This window comes from Pogoniulus pusillus, chromosome 33 (genome assembly GCF_015220805.1).
Source record: "Pogoniulus pusillus isolate bPogPus1 chromosome 33, bPogPus1.pri, whole genome shotgun sequence".
Taxonomy (NCBI): Eukaryota; Metazoa; Chordata; class Aves; order Piciformes; family Lybiidae; genus Pogoniulus; species Pogoniulus pusillus.
In genome coordinates, this window is record NC_087296.1 from 8,510,948 (window position 1) to 8,525,025 (window position 14,078).

General features: G+C 40.3%; 1 long non-coding RNA gene across 14 annotated transcripts in view; it reads left to right on the top strand.

The window, feature by feature from the left end:
* Positions 1–7,201: 7,201 nt before the first annotated feature.
* LOC135189651 (uncharacterized) overlaps positions 7,202–14,078 on the top strand; it is a 137,013-nt gene continuing 130,136 nt past the window's right edge. For 13 of the 14 annotated variants that reach the window (XR_010308198.1, XR_010308197.1, XR_010308203.1 and 10 more), the window contains exons 1-4: positions 7,212–7,387; positions 9,949–10,015; positions 10,891–11,055; positions 11,791–11,991. This is a non-coding gene — a long non-coding RNA (uncharacterized LOC135189651). Of the gene's footprint in view, positions 7,388–9,948; positions 10,016–10,890; positions 11,056–11,790; positions 11,992–14,078 lie in introns of all 14 variants that reach the window. The other variant, XR_010308191.1, reaches the window with a different exon arrangement.

The following is a 14,078-nucleotide window of genomic DNA, read 5'->3' on the forward strand; positions in this document are numbered from 1 at the left end:
TACAAAATGATTGTCCCTTTTCCAAAGCTGGATACTATGTCCTCAAATCTTGCAGGAAATTCTTGGACCAGATTCTTATTGATTTGTCTGCAGTTTAATGACAGTGCAACCCACCAATGTTTCTGTTCGATGACACACATTGCTTATCCTTATGTAAAGCTTGTGCAGCACTCCAGAAGAAGAGTTACCTGCTTCTCTCTGTTAGAAGGATCATCCCAATTATTTCAGATTTCTTCTATTCCTGCTCTGAATGTATTGATTTCTATCTCTTCTCACCACCTTTTAATTTTGTCATTAAAACTGTAATAGTTTTCATAAATTTGGAGGTGTTCAATCCCTCATAAAAATAGCTGCATTGCAAATGCTAGAACTTGGTGAAAACAAGGACATTTTGTTATACTATCACAACTGCATCCTTAAATGATCACAAACTGACTTGGAATTAGCATAATAATTCTATAAAATAAATGAGAATTTACAAAATGAACGTAAAAAAGACTTAAGTTATAGAAAATAGATCCTGGGGCAGAACTGGAAGATGCTTGGTGATGTGTTAAACAGTAGGACATAAAATAATGACGAGAAAATCCAGGACGTGTTAATACAATGGATGACTGTTGGCTGAAACTGTAACACCATGTGGAGGATTAATGCAAACTATCCTAGCATACCAAGAGCATATTAAATGCACTGCTTTTCTGTTAGGATGATTTGGATCCATTTGATACAAGTATTGCATTGAGGAGCATTTTCTTGTAAGCAGCAAAATGCAGGCAGGCTGAGAAACTGTCACTCTTTTCCTCCTCGGTGATCATTTTGGTGTGATCCACACTGCTCTGCTGGGGTCACTCTGTGAAGTTCCTTTGGTACCATCCTTGTAGGGATGCTCACGAAGGCACCACAAAGGAGAACACTTATCTCTAGTAACTGGGAATGTGTTGGTCTCAGGGCTCACCACTGCATCTCTATCAGCTTTCATCACAGCTGTCATCAATGTATTTTTCTAACATGTGCAGTGAAGCTGCCCATATGCTGTCTTATTGCAAGCACAGTCCCCAGGCAGCACGTCCTGCCCCAACAAGCCAGGCAACTCTGCCAGTACCTGTGGGAAGCCTCTAGAGGAAACCCTTCTGCTGGAGCAGGACACTGCTGTGCTGGGAGGGAGGTTTAGTGGACCATCAGGGCAGCTCAGGTGGGTAGGTTGCATCCATTCTCAGCTTGGAGAGGAAAACAGGCTTTTCCACTCTGAGAACATTAGAGTTCCAAAATGTGGAAACTGGGAAGGAAAAAGGAACCAAGAAGACAGAAGAGTGAGAATGTGGTGTGAAATACCATGACAAAGTATGAGAGAAAGAAGGGGGAGAAGACTGGTGAGACAGTAATGGGAAAAGGTTGGGAGGAGGGATAAGCATAAAGCAAAGGAGCAGGTGAACAGAGGGTCTTTAGTGCCCATTTTCATGTAAAAGGGATAGAGATGGTCACCTCTGTGAAGGGATCCCACATCTTCCACCAGCTCCCTGCCACATGGCTTTTCTTCCCTCCCTGCCTATTTCCTAAATGTACTCTACTTATGCACTTGCAAAGTCTATCATTCTCCTCATGGCTATCAGCATCATCAACATCTTTGGACTCAGGTGACAGCAGAATACATAGGCTGAGATCTCCTGTGGTAAAAATTGTTCTGTAACATCTGCCTGAGGCAGAAAGGCATTTATGGATGAGAGGCAGAAAGGGAACAGGCAGAAGAGGGTGAGGAAAGCAGAAAGATGAATATGGTATGAGGAGATGAAAACAGCAGGTGCCTTATTTTTTTGCCAAGCTAACTCAGCTCTCCAAATTCAACCTTTCCAGAGCATTATTCAGTGAGTGGCATGGGACTGTACCATGCAAAGTCAGAAACTACTGTCACATGAAAAGCATATGAGGCTGGTCCTGCAGGTGCCCACATCAGCTCTGCACTGAGTATCTGTCCTGACAAAAGGCAAAAGGCACCCCTCCTGGGGTAAGAGTAGCTTTCCTTCCAGGGCTGTTTCTTCACTGATGTGTCTGTGGAGCTTGCTGGCAAAAATACTCATTGTGAGGAAAAGATCTGGGTTTTCTTTATATTAAAAATGATTTTTAAAATAAATGAAGATCCTCTGTTTTCAGGGCAGTTTTTGATGTTCCTCTGCATTGAACCCTCTGAAACAAAAAAGCAGGTGCACTACTTACTGGAAGCACATCTGGAGACAAGGGTTCTGTGCTTTGCCCAGGCAACACCAAAAAAGAAACCCAAAGATTAAAGTTTTTTTAAAGTGCTTATTTTCCTTTTGTATTACTTTGCTGCTATTTTAAGTCAAATGATTCTGCAGCTTAGATTTGGGTGCACACTGTGTTCAAGTTGGTTGCCACTGACATTAGATTTGCTCTAAGCACCAGCTGGAGTTTTCTGAAACAGCCAACTTTATGATATACTAAAACATGAAGGGTGTTTTTTTCTGGAGGGGAGGAATTGTGAATATTGCCAAATAAGGGAATATTTTACTAATAAGTTTGGATAGGAGATACAGTTATTACAATGTGCTTTTTGTAATAAATTGTAGCTAGAAATTAGAGATAGTCTTTTTTGGGAGTGTTTTTTAGGATTTGACTCTTGACAAAGATTTGAATATATCTTTTTTCCTTTGTGGTTGTGAAACATTGTAGTTATATATATGTATATATATAGAAATCAATCACCACCCATTGAGAGCAAAACAAAGGCTTTGAGTTGTTAGTTGGCTGTAGATTGGTTTATATTGGCAAATATTAATGGAAAATAAAAAGAATTTTTTTGTTTGTCTTCCCCCCCCCCCCAGAATTGTTTCTGAGTTTTAGCAAATCTCACCTCAAATTTTGTGGACACTTGAGTTACTGCCTTTAGAAATTAGGCAGCTTTATAAGAGGGGGAAGCCACAGACGTTTCTGGCTCTGTCTGTTCAGCTCACTCTTTTTCAGAGCTTCACACCCTTCCTGTTTGCTTGTCTCCCATGGTTTGTAACCTATTGTACTTATGAAGATGAAATGAGTACCAGCTTACTTTGCTATGTAGTACACAGCCTCTGCATGAGCGTCTTTGTCACCTGTCCATGGAGAAAGAAGGGGAGCAGAGAGCTGTAAGAGGGAACCATGATCTCTGTCCCAAGGTAGACAGACCTCCTTTACTGATCAAAGCCCTGAATCCCAGGTAGCTGGCACAGCTATGGATCTGCCCCAGGCAGCTCTAATCTGGGTGAAAAAGGCTATCTGGACATTTTTATACTTGAAATATAGCCAATGTGAAACAAGGGGGATATATGGATTGCTGCCATAATGAGGACAGAACAACTATATGAAATGTAAGAAATGAAAATGTGACAGTGCCTGGTGAGGATGAATCTCCAAAGCAGAAACCAGGCAATGCTCACCTTGACAAGTGCTCCTCATTGTATCCAGTTAGTATTTTTAGCACAGAGCAGACTAGAAAGGATCACTTGCTGCAGCTGAAGGGGTACCTGCTCTTCATACCTGCCCTTTGGCTTCTCCATTGGGAGTTCCCTGCAGTGGGAGTTCAGCTCCATGTTCCCCATAAGGGTTTGCACTTACTGGGCATGATTTAGTGTGGGTACAGAACTGAGTCAGGTTTAATTTGTGAGTTTACTGCCAAACCTGCACCAATTTTAAAGCCAGCTGCACAGAATTGATTTAACAAGAAATGGAAACAATTCAAATCTCCGTGAATTTGGCAGAAATAAACAATTTTGGCTGAGTATTACTGTGAGGGTTTGCACTGATTCAAACCTAAAGCCCACAGTGAAATTCAGGAGACTTGAATCTGTTCCAAGGGAAAGGTTTGCACAGATCTCTGCAAATTGGAAGTGTCAAGGTTTCAACAGCTCTGCTTGATAAGTGAGTAAGAAGAGGTTTCCCTCTGAAGTCTGAATCTCTCCTGGAATCCAGAATGAATGTGTCATGGCAACATACCACACCTGATAACATATCTTCATTAAGCAGCTTTTTGAATGGGCTGTTAATGGCATAAACAATAGCAATTATAAGTATTGATACTGTATTGACAGACTGTAGAACATTTTGGTGATTCATTCTCCTAAATTAGCTGCTTTCAGCTATGCACTGTGTGTATAGCTATTGCTGACAGCAAAACAAAAATAACTTAACCCCCACCAGCTATCTTGGGGGAATTATATCTGGGGCAAACATTTATGTAGGGATTTGAGCTGGACATTGCCCTCCTTGTAAATGTTACGGTTCAAACAGATCTTCTTTTCTGTCTATGATTCGTGCATTAATTTCTGTGCAGTATTTGTTAGTAGTTAGTTACCAAGCTGGCTGAATAGCTGTTAGGTACAATGGTTATTTGCAATTTCTTGCAATGAATATTAATGACGTGCAAAAATTTTCTGTGCTCTGGTTCTGCATCCAACACTTGATAGGGGAACTGAAACAGAGCAAGTAGAGGGATAAAACCACAACGAAAAACTCCCAACCAACCACCGACAAAAAAATCCCAACCCCCCAAGCAAGGGGGTTATAAGAAGTGCAACCCAAGTATTCTTCACACAATGATAGCCATGCGTGCAGACAGCTGTAGGTGTTTGTGTGTAAAGCAGACTCTTCCCAAACACTCAGGGCTGCTGAGAATTATTTTCAGAATCTGTTTTGAAAAAATGGTACCATAGGTAGCATGAGGCACTTATAAAAACTGTTTAAAACATGGAGAGATGAACTCAAATATCAAATCTGAGTTATTCAGGCAGTGCTGGCCTTGAGGAATTAGAGTTTTGGGTTTTCACAACAATACTGGAAGGTCAAGACTTTAAAAAAAGAGCTTTCAGAACTTGCCCCTAGACTCTTTTTTTTTAAAATGAAGATTTCTACTGCATCTACAAAGAGCTCTACTCTCTAGCTACTAATGTGTTCCACTGGAAAAATACTAGCACAGGGAAGAGAGGCTATGGGAAGGAGAAGAATTTATCTTCGGTGAGATTAATGGAGTACAACTCAGTAGCGTTTTATTGTTTTGTAACCTCAGATTTTAATACCTGATCTGTGCAACAGTCACAAATGACTGGTTGTCTTACCTTAAATCAGAGCAATTTGGGATACTGTCTTAATATTCATCACAGTCACCTAATGTTTATTACCATCTCTCCCTTTTATATTATATTTGATGTGCTTACTGGCAATGTTTCTGCATAACTGGCAAGCAGCCAGGAAATTATGGGGCACCGTGGCAGGACACCAGGCAGTGCCACACCCTCTGATTTGGAGCTGGGCCTCACACCTTAACTTCATAGACATTAATAATGACAACTTAATTAGCTTTGTAATGAGCTCACCTGAGTGCTTTTGTAAGAATGTTTATCAGTCATTAGAGAAACAGTCAAAAAAGTAAAAAATCAGCATGCCAGAAGCTGTGCACTAAAGCCTGTAAGCCTAGATATTAGGAAGATCAAGCTGTTTTTTAACTGCAGCAATGTATGTCTGTAATGAGATGCAGTTGCTTCTTACAAAAGCACCACAGATTAATTAGTTTTAGAATGCTGCAGCTTGGTCTCAGTACCTTAAAGGCTCTTGAAAAACATTATCCATGACAAGGGAAGCAAAGTGAGGGAGGAGGGATGCCGAGAAAAACAAATAAACTTTACTCTTTGCATTGTGGTATTCTGGAGAGTCAATTTCTCATAAGCAACTTTTTACTCCGAAGTCCTCAAAGTATGTTAGAAATGTGTCTTTCACAAATGAATTTTGAGTTTCAATAATTAAATTATAGAGCTGGCAGAGTGCACATTCTAGTGTTTGAAGACCCTGGAGTGACACTGTTCCATTTCTCCCCCTCCTGCCTCATGTATAGCACTTTGGGTACTTCCAATGTTTTAAACCAGATGTGCAGGGGTAGAAGTATTCAACTGTTGCTCAAGTTAGGCTAAAGAAAACATGTGCTGTATGCCAGCACAACTAAGTGCTGTGCTGCGCCAACAACTTCTCATCTGTTTGCCTATTTTCTTTGATCCTTCTCCACCAGGAAAGCAGAAGTGCCTGGGACTGTGTATAAAGCATATGGCAATAACCCCCCCAGCCATGCATGATATGTTATGTAAAGGGGAGGTACGGAGGTGTCATCTAGAGAATTTATCAGCAGGAGGGTGAGAGGTTTGCATTTCTCAAGAGAAGCAGAAGCCAAAACTAGATTATGTAGGTCATCCCAAAAAGTACCAAACAGACTTTATGCAGGGACTGTCTTTTGTTATGTGATACACAATATTTGTTTATATTTATTGAAGCTTTAGGTTTCTACTTGTACATAAAGGTTTGCATTTTATCTACAAAAAAAGTTTATTTCTAAATGCAACCTGAAATCATCTTCAGATCCGTTTAACAATGATTCAGAGCCAAACAACCTGTAAGCTGTGATGCGGGAAAACCAGAATGCTGAAATCCAAAGCCAAAGGAGCCAGAATGATTCACCAGGAGTGAGGTGGAAAGACAGCTCCTAGCAGACCCATTAGATTTTTTTTTTGATCATTAGATATCTGTATATCTCAGAAATTCATAACTGCTCCAGAACTAAATGATTCTGACCTGGGAGATACTGATTCCTGGAGGAAGTAGCAAGAAGTGTTTACCTGTCAGATAATTCTGCAATTGTTTCTCAAATGTAGCTGTTTCAACATGCTCATTGCTCTTTCTCTGAAATGACTAACAAGGAGTGCAGGTGGTATTGCAGGCAGAAAATGAAATTATCTCCTGGCTGTCACCTCTAAGCAAGCTTACATTACTGTTTGAACTCTAATATTTTGTAGACAATCACCAATAACTACAAGCTCATTTTCCTTTTCCTTCAGCTGTAATATTTATTGACCTATAAATTGCTCCTATAATTTTGTTTCTTTTGTTGCTGATTTGACAGCACATTTTTGTTATAGTTATCTCATTAATAGCTGCCAGTAATGTGTATTGTGTATGTGTGAACCCAAGGAAAAGTATGACTTACATCAGGAGTGATGACATCAAATCATGGCATCCTGGTTTTGCTGAGACAGAATCCCACGCCAGCCATGGGCTGCAGCCCCTCAGCAGCTGTGAGTCAGTCAGGACAGCTGATTGGAGTTGACTCCAGGTGTAGACCATGAGTATCACACTCAGTATAAAGGGGGAAGTCTTTCACTAGAGCCTTCTTTGGGGGCTTGCTGATGCTGTGCTCATGCTTTAAGGACTATCTTCCTGGATGCTGTAATTGTTGCACCTTTGTTGGGCTTAGGATGGAAGGCGCTGCAAATATCTGCTCCAATCTCTGTCCCATGTGCAGGGATGCCTCTCCACTAGACTCAGCTCAAGGCTTCATCCCCATGGCCTTGAACACCCCTAGGTAACGTTTTGTAACTTGTATTGACATTGTTATCAGTTTGGCTAGGTCATTTTCACTGAAACATGGAATTTTTTTCCTTACTTTTCCTGATACCTTCCTCTTTCATCTGTGGTTCTCTGACCCTACGTAGGGATGTGGTTTCAGGGAAAAACAGCAATATTAGAGAAGCTTTTGTTTTGTATGTTCTAGGTCTAATCTCACCAAGCCTTTTGATGCTGTAGATTTATGCTTTTGTTCTCAGGTAACTACATTGCAAGACCAGAATTGGTGTTTTCTACCTCTTGTGCGAGCAATGCAGTAGGAGTTCCATTTGCTTTTGCTTGGTAATAATAAATTATATGTTGGTGAGTGTTCTTTTGTTGGGTGACATAAACAATGTTTTGGTGCTTTTCTGATGATTCCTGGAGGTAATTTTAGGGCCAGACTCAGTAATTTCTTTAAATGATGGAGCCATGGCACACTTCGGTCTTGAGTACCTTGGAGCTTACAACATAACAATGTGGAAGGATCTACTCTTGAGTCACTTGTTAACCAAGAAGTCTAGTGTATGACACATCAGTATATGTGCCTATGTGCATCCATGTGTTTGTGAAGTAGTGGCAATGTTACCTTATGCTTTGTAAGCATTTTAGCTTTTTACTTGTGTCGGATGTTGGAATGCACTAGGTCCTAGCAACACATCTTCCAGCCAATTTCAGCTATTAAACTTGGAATTGTGGCTTAAACTTTATATGGGTTTGAAACTTCTCAGCTGCCTACTCTTAGGCATTCTTCCTTATTGATGTTTCTGTGTTTCAGTGAATGCTCTTGTCACAAATTGAGAGCTCAATAAAATATAATGCCCCATAAGAGTAGGGTTTATATGAAAGCAATATTTATGTCAAGAGCCCAAGGCGATAATTTGTTTTTCATTTCTCCCTCCTTTCTGAAAATATAAAACTACCAGTAAACGTTATGTAAAGGAGACCAGAGCAAAATGAGGAGTTAAAACTTTGCAATTTATTAACTCAAGAATGAAAGTACAGAAAATAGGCAGGGACTCAAGTTAGTTGGGAAAGAAATCTCAACCTACTGCATTAAAACATGGCTTGCACTAGTCTAATGAGTTTTCTGCTAAATGAGGCATGAAACATACTGCCAGAATATAAAATCAGTAAAATGCCCAAATTACTGTATAATATCATTATATGTTTTATCTTATTGGGGAGCTGGTACAGAATGCATTATCTTTACATTTATGCAATTTCTAAAACCAGGAGAAAAGGCCTTTTTTTATGAATGTGTCATTCAGATAAGTTAATAAGAGATCAAAACCTACTGCAAATCATAAGAAACCCCCCCCCCCCCCCCCCCCATCTTCAGTGTTCATGAAAAGAATTGCTTGGTAAAGATGTCAGTCTTCTATTTACAGTCCTTTTTTATTCAGACCTTTGGGACCCCACCCCTCCCCCCAAAATTAGGAAGCGTAACATCACCCAAAGTATTACTTAAGAAAATGGTTCCAAACCATTGGGCTGCAGTGTCATTAATGTTGCCTCATACCAAATAATATGCAGAGATTTGATTAAAAAATGAATTGTGATTACTTGGAACTGCAATGTTTTGTAAACATTGGATGAAGGAGGACTGCTTTCCTTGGTGAGGAATTGTGCTGAGTTGTAAGTGCTTTTTGTTGCATGACTAAAGGAGCTGGTGATGATGAAAAACCAGAAAACTTGAATTGTTTTTCTAAAGTCTGAATCCTGTTTCTGTCCCTAAATGACCTCTTTGCAAGACAATTGGATGCTGTAGAAATTAATGGAATTTCTATTATGTCTCATGAAGCTGCCATTTGTTTTCTCCAATCTCCTCAACCGCAAGAGTAGATTGTCTGCTCAAGTATTCTCTCTTTGACCATTCCTGAATTTCATTTTTCAGTGCTTTCATTAGAAACTATACCCAGAAGCTTCCTAGAATTGACTACGAGTCAGTGTATTGCATCAATTACTGCAATGTGATTAATTAAATCTCCATTTATCCCAAATGCCGATAGCCAGATTAGAATCTTTTCTGCATGGCCAAACATTGCTTTAAGCAAAGGCAGAGTTCTGCCTGTGCTGTCCAGGCTGGTGCCTTCTGCATCTGCTGTTAAAAGAGTTGTGCTTCCCCTCAGTGTATTGTTTAACAGCTGAGCGTCCATCAGCCTCCTCAACATCTCTTTATCTGCTCAATGATACACTGACATTGACAGACTCTGCCTTCAGTTTTAACATATCCCTGGTGTTTTCCTTCTGGATACCTTTGGAAATAGAGTGCTGTTGAACTCTGTGGCCAGCTATAACATTCGTTAAAAATTAATTTCCTACTTGCCTGCTATTTCCCTGATTTATGGCCTTCTGAAGGCATTTTGATGCCTTCCTGTGCATGGGTGGATTTCCGAAAGGCTTCCCATCAGTGTGTTAAATTGGAAGGAGGACTGAGGGCCTGTAGTTTGGCCTTACCAATTAGTCACACTTTTCCTTCTGGGGGAAAAAAATCCTGTCACTTTCTAAGTATGTAAACTGATTTCTCCTGTTGCTTAGGCTTGTCTTAATGGAGCACTTGAGCCTGGAAGAGGAGCTGCAGCCATGCCTGGGGCCTCTCTTCCAGGTGAGGAGAGAGCAGAGTGTGAGGCAAGAGCTGAGAAATGGCTGGGGCTTTTCTTCTGTGTGAGGGGGACTGAGTTGGGCCAAGGGCTGGAGCCTCTCTTCCATGTGAGGGGACTCCAGTGTGTGAGGGGAGTGTAATTCTGGGTACAAAGAGGGATTTGAACTGTTCCAGCCTGGCAAAATGCCTGCTCAGGGCACAAGGAGAGGAAAAATCCTGTGCTTCTGAATCTTCGTGGACCTTTTAAATTGAATTTTATTACAGCTTTAACCCTATCTCTCTATTTTTGGCCACACCTTGTAAATCAGCTCCTCTTGCACTGGGAAGAGTAATGTTTTTGTTAAATATCTAATTCCTTTAATGTGCAGTCCAGATAGGGAGTGCCAATGTTGCCTGCCCACACTTTGTCCCTGCTTGCTCCAACATTGCTGCTAGTGTCTGCAAACCAGAAACGCCCTCATTTGACGCTACTTAAAAAGAATGATCCAATCTGCATCCTCTGACCACACAAACTGCACTTGAACATAAACCCTTGATGATGGTAATGGTTTTTATTGGCACACTATTTTACTTCAAGATGCTCCAGAGTCAATTGCAATGCAGGCTGCCAAAGATTTCTTTAAAATCTTTGATATTCATGGCATGTGGGCTTTACTATGGAACATTTTATATCTGGAGCAAAAATGTGACTGACATATGATCTTCTGGGTGTAAATCCAGCCTGCTCTTCTCTTTAGTTTGCTTCATTTTCTTCCTGTGTTCTATACATGAGCTAACTGCAGAAGGCTTTGTCACTGAACAGAGAGCAATACCTTACTAGACATAGACACCTCTTAATGCATATTTCTTTGGTCTTCCCTTTCTGTCTTTACTCACAGAAATTGTGATCTCCTCACAATATTGGAGTTTCACTTTTCTCTGACCTTCTGGAGATGATATGGATGCTCGTCCAATGCAAAAATCATCCATGTGGTGAAAACAACACTGGAAAATGTAAGCAACTTCTCATACTTGAATGTAGGAAGAGCACCTGTAGGGCTGAGGTAAGGCTCTCTGAACACAGGGATTTCCTTGCCTCATGGGTTTAGATCTCAAACTTTCCTTAAGACCTTTGCAACTTGCGTTGGAGAATATTGTCAGTGCTACAGTTGACTGGATTTTCAGTTCTTATGGTGCCATCCTTGCTCACTGCAGGTATTTAAGACTGCAGATTCAGAATTCTATTTCGTTGGAGATGTAGCTCACAACAGCTGATGGTTTTGCAGTGTGAATAACATCTCTCTGCTTTGAAGTCCTCAAGAAGCATTGTCATATATCTCTGCTCCTTGGGTATGTGCTGCTTTTATCTGTGACCTGCTGTTAGTCACTGAACTTAAGAGTTCTGATATTTGATCTGTCTGGATCATCCATCACTTGCTCTGCAGCCATTGTTTCTGAGACATTAAACTGTTTTCGTACTTCATTTAACATTTCTGCAGAGTTCATTGACTCAGGATTCCCCAAATCTTTCTCCAGCTTTTTCATTGTTATCAGGGTGAAGTTTATTGATATGCAAGGGTGGTGATGTTGTTCTGTTCCTTATACCAAAGACTTATGATGCTCATCTCTCAGCCTCTGAACAAAGATTTTCAGATGGACTTCCGTGCTGGAGAAGTGGACTGGAAACAGATAATGGGCTCAGCAGACAGTGTGGGGGAAATTGTTCAGAAAAGTGGCTATGTTGGGTAGCTGGGACTAAATCTCTTGTTCTGCTATGTTTTCCTTGTGTACTGCTCCAGAGAGAAAACACAGGAGATAGCTTGCTGTTTACCAGAAGGCAGTCTGGACCCGTGAAAGAAGGTATTACCTCATGTAAACAGCTGCTGGGCAATCTGGCTTGGTGGATGTAAGAACAATGCTCTGCATGAAGCCTCCTTGTGTCTGAATTATGGAAAGGCTTTCTTTTTCACCAGCTGAAGTTCTAAGGAGACTAACTTCAGGTAGGCTGTTCTACAGCTTTATGTTCCCTCAGTGGTAATTCAAGAACAATTTAGGGTGGAGTTCATCTATTTGCCTTTTGAATCTAAATAACTATTAAATTGTGGGGTGTAAAATGGAAATGGTATTAAGTAGTGCCCTTTGTCCACTAAAAAAAAAAGTTTTCCCCACACTTGGAAGTATCTTTTGGACACAAGCTCCTCCACCAGAAGTCCTTTTCATTCTTGTATGTGGGTGTCTTAAATGATAGACAAGGCTGGCTCACTTTCATCAAAACCATTCAAGATTAGTTAAGCTGGTCTGGTCGAGGTTAATGGATTTCAAACAAAATAGCAAATTTCAAGAGCCTTCAGGCTTTCTTTGCTCTGTGGTTTAGAATCAAACAGATTTTTCACAGAAGCTTAACTATGAAAGATAACTTTGCTGTTTTTTCTATTCAGCAAAATGTAAATGGCACTAGGTAATAACAATAATTGTCTATGAAAAAATGCTTCTCTGTTTGGCATGCTTTAGCACATTCTAATGGAATGTGGTAATAAAGGCAACTTTCTCATGCTTTGTGGTATATGAAACTAATGCCTTGAAGGGACAATACAAAGAGGTATGAAGCTGGTTGCAAGCAGTTTCTTCTGTAAACATTTTTAAGGTAATTACATAGTAGACCATAATGAGTACCAATCAAAAAGACAGATACTATGTTTTTCCACTTAGATAACGTTGAGGCATTTAAATTCTTTTAAAATAGCTACAGTTGGTGAGACATATTTTTCTGGTTGTTGGAAGCTTGAAGTTGGACAGCTAGTGGTACTGAGCTCTCCTCTAAAGGATTGGAATTAATCATAAGTCAGTTTTTGTGATTAGTATGGACAGATCTTGTAATATTTTTGGTGGTGTTTTGTGTGTGGTTTTTTGTGGTGCCCTACTGTCTTCTATAGTGAGAAATGGTAATTGCTGGTGAGAAGCACACATGACTTAGAGGTCAACATTTGTCTCTGCAAGATGAGACAAGTGAATGGGTGGAGGCAGGATATCACTCTTTCTATACTATTATTTTGCTAGTAGACTGTATTTCATGGCATACTGAAATCTGAAGTCAAAACTGTGGCAGTATGCAGGTTGCTAACTTTTGAAGTTCTGTGCATTGCATTGTTTAACTGCAAGTACTCTGAGTGTCTTCAAGTTGCTTCCAGTGATTTTAACAGTGCCAGGACTTCTTAAAGGAATTTGTAATCACAGAAGCTACTTAATAGATATCTATGCTGTTAATATTAATACATCATTGGTGGAATATTGTTCAGTGAACAAAATAATGTTATTCTCTTCCAAATGAGAAAACAGAAACATGGAAATTGCTTTAGGGGATCAGATCGTCAGTCCAACATTTTGCCTATGAGTTGTCAGTGCTGGCTGATTAAATGTCTAATCCTCTCTCCTCCAACAACAAAGAAAAATATCTACTCCACTATTCATATATTGTTGTTCCATTACGTGGAAACTGCCTTAAAACACATGTAAAATTTGCATTATATTCATGGCGTTGTCAGGAAATCTCACAGAGACGTTCAGAGAGGGTTTCTGGAGAATGATTTGATTCCACAATGAAACAGAAAGAAGGTGGTGAATGCTGAGCTGCCCCCACAGCTGTGGGCTGATGTCTGTTTTGGGTTCAAATGCAAGTTCCCAGAGACTCTTATAAATTTGGTAGACCCAATGACAATTTATAGAATTTATAGAGTTTATAGAGTGCCCTCCCCTCCTCCCCCTCCTTTCCCCAAAAGACAGGGAGAGAGATAAAAGGTAGGGACACCCCAATAAATCAATCTCACTCGATTTGGAAGTTAAAAAGGAAAAGTTTAACAATAACTTAGAAAAAAAAAAGGGATTGGAGGTAGGGGAGTTTACAAAGGATAAGGAAGGGAAAAACAGCAAAATACAAAACAGGGATGGATACAACCCGAGTAGTGTGATGGTGTCTCTGCCTCGTGGCTGGTATACAGTATCAGTGTGTGTGTGCGGTCATGAACGCAGGTAGTGAGCAAGAGGGCGAAAAGAGGAAGAGACAGGAGAACTCCTGTCTTTTATACCACAG